We start from the raw sequence: 5,520 nt of genomic DNA, 5'->3' as shown, positions 1-5,520 counted from the left end.
AACCTCATGGTGCCTGTGCTCTGGGGTGCTATTCCTCATATCTACCCTCATTTATCCATGCTGGGTCCTGGCTAGTCCTAATTGGGTGCATGTTTGCTTCTATGTCATCCTGATCTGTCCGTCAGTGTAGGATTTGTTCCCATGCTCTAGAAAGTCGTTTAAGTACCCAAACCTCATTGCGTGTGTGTATGGTCTGCGGGGTCGTAGTTTACACAAGCCTTTTGACTGCGTCTGTGGCATGCGAGACTAAGGTGCGGGACCATTTAGCGGTGTCCTCCTCATTTAGGTGTGCGCGGTTCAATTGTCCGTATACTGCTACGAAATGAATCCATAGAAAATCAGCAAACACGGTCGGGTGTTCTCCCTTCTTTTGCTTGCAGTGAGTTAAACACTCGACTGGATCTCCTGTGTTATACCCGAAGGCATCAAATATGGCTCTTTTCATTTCCTGACGATATCAGGCTCCTCGTGATCCGATGACCTGCATTCTGTGGTATCCGGATTCATGGGGGTCGAATTGTGAGTGGGGGTGTGTGCTGCCCGTGCAGACAGTGCTGCGGATGCTTTTCCTTTTTGGAGCGTGGGGGGTTCGATTTTGATTTCCCGTGTCCTCTATGTATTTTTGGCCGCTTTTGTTTAACTCTTGCAAATCGGGAGCATCTTCCTCATCTAAATCCTGCCCGAAAGTGTACCTGAAGCCATTCTGCACCGAGAGTAGCGACTGTAACTTTTGTATCTTCTGTCGGCATTTCGCATGGTCAACGGTACTCTGCCTCTGTTCCTTAGTGGAGTTGTGGAGCGCTCTCAAAGCTGCTTTTAAATCTGCGCATTTGCTAGTTAGCTGGGCGACCTGTTGTTCTGTTTCCTCTCTTACCAGGACTGCGCGCTGTGTACCTTAGTAGGCTTTATCATACTGGGTCTGGAAGCTGCTAAGGTGAACGAGACAAGATTGATATGCGCGTTTTACATCGGCTATTTCCTTGTCCTTAGCTGCTAACTTCCTGGAGTTGCTCAATTATCTTCTCGCTTTTGTTACTGTTTCCTCCGTTCCTTTCTTCCTTCTCAATTAACTGCCTACGGAGCGTCTTCACGACCTCCTCTGTGCCTCGCAACTATGCCAAACAGGACACTATTGCCATTGGCTTTCTGACTTTCCCTACGTTTTTCTTGTGAACCTCGCTTAGGTCCTCCCATCAAGTGTGTCCTATCTTTCCTGGACCTGACTCATCATTAGCGCAAAAATTCAACCAAATTGAATTGCTTTATTGGCCATCCTTTCCCCTTTAAGTATTTCCTCAACTCTTTCTCCCATATGGGGCGTTGCTCTGCTCTGTTGGTCGCTGCGACCTCGGGTTCCTGTGGATTCATTAATCTTTCTATTGCTTTAGTGGCCATTACTTCCCTATCTCTTTCTCTACTTTTAATTCGGGACAGGGGAATAAGGCGGCGATTTGAACAGCGGATATGGCTTAAGCTATTTTCCGGCTCACAATCCCTCGATAGTTGTGCACAATTCTAACAAGTTTACCTTACTCTTCCTGTTGGGTACGCATGCGGGTTAGTACACACTTCTGAAAATTGGTTATTTGGTTGATATGGGACTTGCACTTGTGGTTCTTTCTCTTTCTCGCAATTGGATTCAACGTTTGTGGGTTCTCCCAGAGTGACAAAGTCACTTCTAATCGAGTCCCGTCAGAGTTCGCCAATAATGTTGCTCTATTTATTTATCTCGGTGAACCACAAGCCTTTCCCTTATGTCGATCAAATGACAACACAACCAGTTAGTTAGTTCAAAAGATGGTTTATTTACATACACAAGAGTTATCTCAACATGCAAACACAATATCTACTACAAGCTAAACTACACCTATCAGCTACAATAGCCTATACTTAACTTCAGGGCGACCAGCACTGTGCAAATGGATAAAGGCCTTTATCTGGATTTCACTTGGCTGGTTTTAAGAAAGTGGCTCATCCATCAGGTAGCGATCGTTGGTCTTGAACTTAGCTGGCTGTTCCTGCTGCAATGGGCTCTTCAGGAGGGGTTGAGGAAAGGTGGGGGATGTTTGTGACCGTCTTTGAGGGGCTTTTCATCGCAGGCAAGTGTGAAAAAGGAGTAAAATCTGTACAGGCTGTATAGTTGATTGTTGGGAAGTATGTTTCCCAGGTGTTCATTTGCTGTACCGGTTTTGATACATGTTTGTAATAAAATATATATTTTTTTAAAGTATTCCTGAAAGTTTCACCCACCACGTGACTTTGCTCTCCACCCTCCAGCCATCAGTCAGCCAACTACATCCACCTATGGGAGGTGCTGCTTCCTATATGCCAAACAAAATGACTCGTGACCCAATTGGATATTGCTTCATTGCCCGCCTGAGAGCCTTTATTCCCCCTTCCCTATTTCGATACTTTGATACCTGGGAAAGAGAAATGTTCAAATAAAAATGAGAAAATCCCAAACGGTCTTTTTTTGCAAACGTCCTTATAATCTTTCTCCAGATCTATGCCCTGGAGATGGAATTTGAATGCCTGCGAGACTCTGCAAGTCAACCTTCCACCCCACTTCGCCACTGGCGGCCTCGTCTAATTATAAGGGTGGCAGCAGTGAAGTCAGCCAACGTGTTCAGTCCTCGTTAGTATAGTGGTCAGTATCCCCGCCTGTCACGCGGGAGACCGGGGTTCAATTCCCCGACGGGGAGAAACATTAATTTTTTTTTAAAGTACTTCTTTAATTCTTCTTTGTTTCAGCCAGCGGGGATGTGCATTCATCAATATACACCCATGTTTGATTACCCTTGAGGCGAATTGACCGACATACATTAATACGGTGCAGGGTTCTCCAGCTGACGGAGATTGATTTTGGGCGGTGAGGCTCCCAGTTTTCAGTCCATTCACAGGGCGAAGAGTTTCCACCTCACTGGAAAGTGGGTGGAAGGGTAGGGAGACCCTCCAAAGCAACATTTATGTATGAAAATAGAGTCGTTGCACCCGTAAACCTAACAGAAGGGGTGGGAGGAAAAAGCACTTAATGTAGACAGAAAACCATTCGGTTGAAGCACGACTTTCGCTTTAAAGTATTTAGAGCTGTATTTCCACCATTCGATCACTGTAGGGGATGTAGCTCAGTGGTAGAGCGCATGCTTTGCATGTATGAGGCCCCGGGTTCAATCCCCGGCATCTCCACAGTTGTTTTTTTTTTCCTTTCCCCCACCTCGATAGTGATATCGCATTGCGAAAAATATTCGACATTTTGTCTGTCAGCACAAAACAATAATCGTGCGCAAGTTATTTTAGTTTTTTTTTGTGGAATAAATTCCGGGGAGCTGACAGAAAGAATTGCAAGTGTGGGAAGTGCAGAGCCAATTCACCAGGTTAGAACATAAGGAGCAAGGACAGCAGCAGGCCATTCAGCCCCTCGAGCCTGCCCGGCCATTCAATAAGAATCAGTGGCTGATCTCATCTGGGCCTCAGCTTCACCTTCCTGCCAGCTCCCCATACCAACTGGTTTCTTCACTTTAACCCATTAGCACAGGGGGAGGTCATTTGGTAGCTCAGTGTGACTGATGAGTTGTGACAATTTCAGCATTTCTTGATGTTAATTTTGGTTTTGAAAAACAGTTGGTGTTAAATTCTGTGTCAATGGCTTTATCCCTTTCTCTCCATAATATCTAATTATCTATGAAGCACATACTCTTATGCCAGAAATTTCCTCCATAAACTGGGTGGCTTTCCTGACACCGATGGATATTTTCATAGAATCTTTGAATCCCTTCAGTGCAGAACAAGACCATCGGACCCATCGAATCTGCACCAACCCTATGAAAGCGCACCTTATCTAGGCCCACTACCCCACCCTATCCCGTAGCCCTACCTAACCTGCAAACCTTTGGACACTTAGGGGCATTTTTTTAGCATGGCCAATCTACATAATCTGTACATTTTTGGATTGATGACTGATGATCTTTGAACTGGATTGACTGATGAGCCAATGTAATATCTATATTTAAAAAGTGAACTCAGCTGACCTAGGTAACCATAGAACCATTCATCTTACACCATAATGAATAATACAATAGAAATGATAGAACTTTATAGGAATTCTTTAATATCTTCACATAACTTTCTTTTTTAATTTTAGTGTGTCCAATTCATTTTTTCAATTTAGGGACAATTTAGCGTGGCCAATCTACCACCCTGCACATCTTTGGATTGTGGGGGCAAAACCCACGCAGTATGTGCAAACTCCACACAGACAGTGACCCAGAGCCAGGATCGAACCTGGGACCTCGGCGCAGTGAGGCTTGCTAACTTGCCCCACCGTGCTGCCCTAATATCTTCGCATAACTTGAGTGTCCTCAAGTGGAACTTTATTAATGTGGAAACAAAGATGAGAATTTTAAAATCAAGATGGTGTTCAGCCAAGAGTTAATGTAGGCTAGTGAACAAGGGGTGGTAGGTGAACTGGACTTGCTATGAGCTAAGATACTGGAAGCAGAGCGTTTGAATGACATCAAATTTACAGCGGGTAGAATGAGAGGGTAAACGTTAGTCCAGAGGTAATAAAGGGTGCAGAGGAGATTCACCATGATTTTGTCTGAGCTGGCTTGAGCATTTCAGCTATAAGAGAGGCTGGTTAGAGCGGAGAAGACTGAGGGGGGACCTGATTGAGGTGTACAAAATTATGAGAGACATAGTTGGGTGGATAGGAAGAATCTTTCCCCTTTTATGAAGAGGTCAATAACAAGGAGGCATAGGCTTAAGGTAAGGGGCAGAAGACTTAGAGGGAATTTGAGAAAATCTTTTCGCCCAGAGGGTGGTGGAAATGTGGAATTCACTGCTTGAAAAGGTGGCAGAATGGTGCTGGATGCCGAAAAGGCATTTTACTGGATAGAGTAGAGGTATTTGATGGCAGTTTTGGAGCGATTTGGGATTGGACTGCGATTTGTGGATTATGTGAAATTACTTTACAGGGAGCTGAGGGTGAGTGTCCGCACGAATAATATGAATTCTGAGTATTTTGCTCTACATCGGGGGACCAGGCAGGGGTGTCCTTTGTCCATCCCTATTGTTTGTGCTTGCGATTGAGCCTTTGGCCATTGTGTTGACAAGTTCGAGGGTGTGGAGGGGGATAGTTCGGGGGGGGGGGGGGGGGGAGCATCTAGTATCTTTGTGTGCAGACGACTTGCTACTGCATGTGTTGGCACCAAGTGCGTCGATGGGTGGTATACTGGCGCTGCTTCGAGTGTTTTGGTCTTTTTCGGGGTATAAACTAAATTTGGACAAAAGCAAATATTTTGTGGTGTCCTGGCCGGGGGTAGGAGCAGGGGTGGAGCGGGCGGGGGCGGGGGGGGGGGGGGGGGGGGGGGGCTGCCATTCCATAGAGCAGTAACCCACTTTATATACCTGGAGGTGCAGGTGGCACAAGATGGGGGGGGGGGGGGGGTCCTCTGTAGATATAACATTACTAGTTTGGTGGGGAGGGTGAAAGCGGATTTGGCAAGATGGGATTGTCTTCCT

General features: G+C 45.8%; 2 non-coding genes across 2 annotated transcripts; both read left to right on the top strand.

Annotated features, from left to right (window-relative positions):
- The first annotated feature begins 2,630 nt into the window (after positions 1-2,630).
- trnad-guc lies at positions 2,631-2,702 on the top strand. Its single transcript has one exon. It is a non-coding gene; the product is annotated as a tRNA-Asp (tRNA).
- A 412-nt stretch (positions 2,703-3,114) lies between these two features.
- On the top strand, positions 3,115-3,186 carry trnaa-ugc. The gene has a single exon. It is a non-coding gene; the product is annotated as a tRNA-Ala (tRNA).
- The last annotated feature ends 2,334 nt before the right edge of the window (positions 3,187-5,520 follow it).

This window comes from Scyliorhinus canicula, chromosome 1, assembly GCF_902713615.1.
Source record: "Scyliorhinus canicula chromosome 1, sScyCan1.1, whole genome shotgun sequence".
In the NCBI taxonomy this organism is placed as follows: domain Eukaryota; kingdom Metazoa; phylum Chordata; class Chondrichthyes; order Carcharhiniformes; family Scyliorhinidae; genus Scyliorhinus; species Scyliorhinus canicula.
Note: the sequence above shows the minus strand (reverse complement) of the source record. Positions and strands in the feature narration are given on the sequence as shown.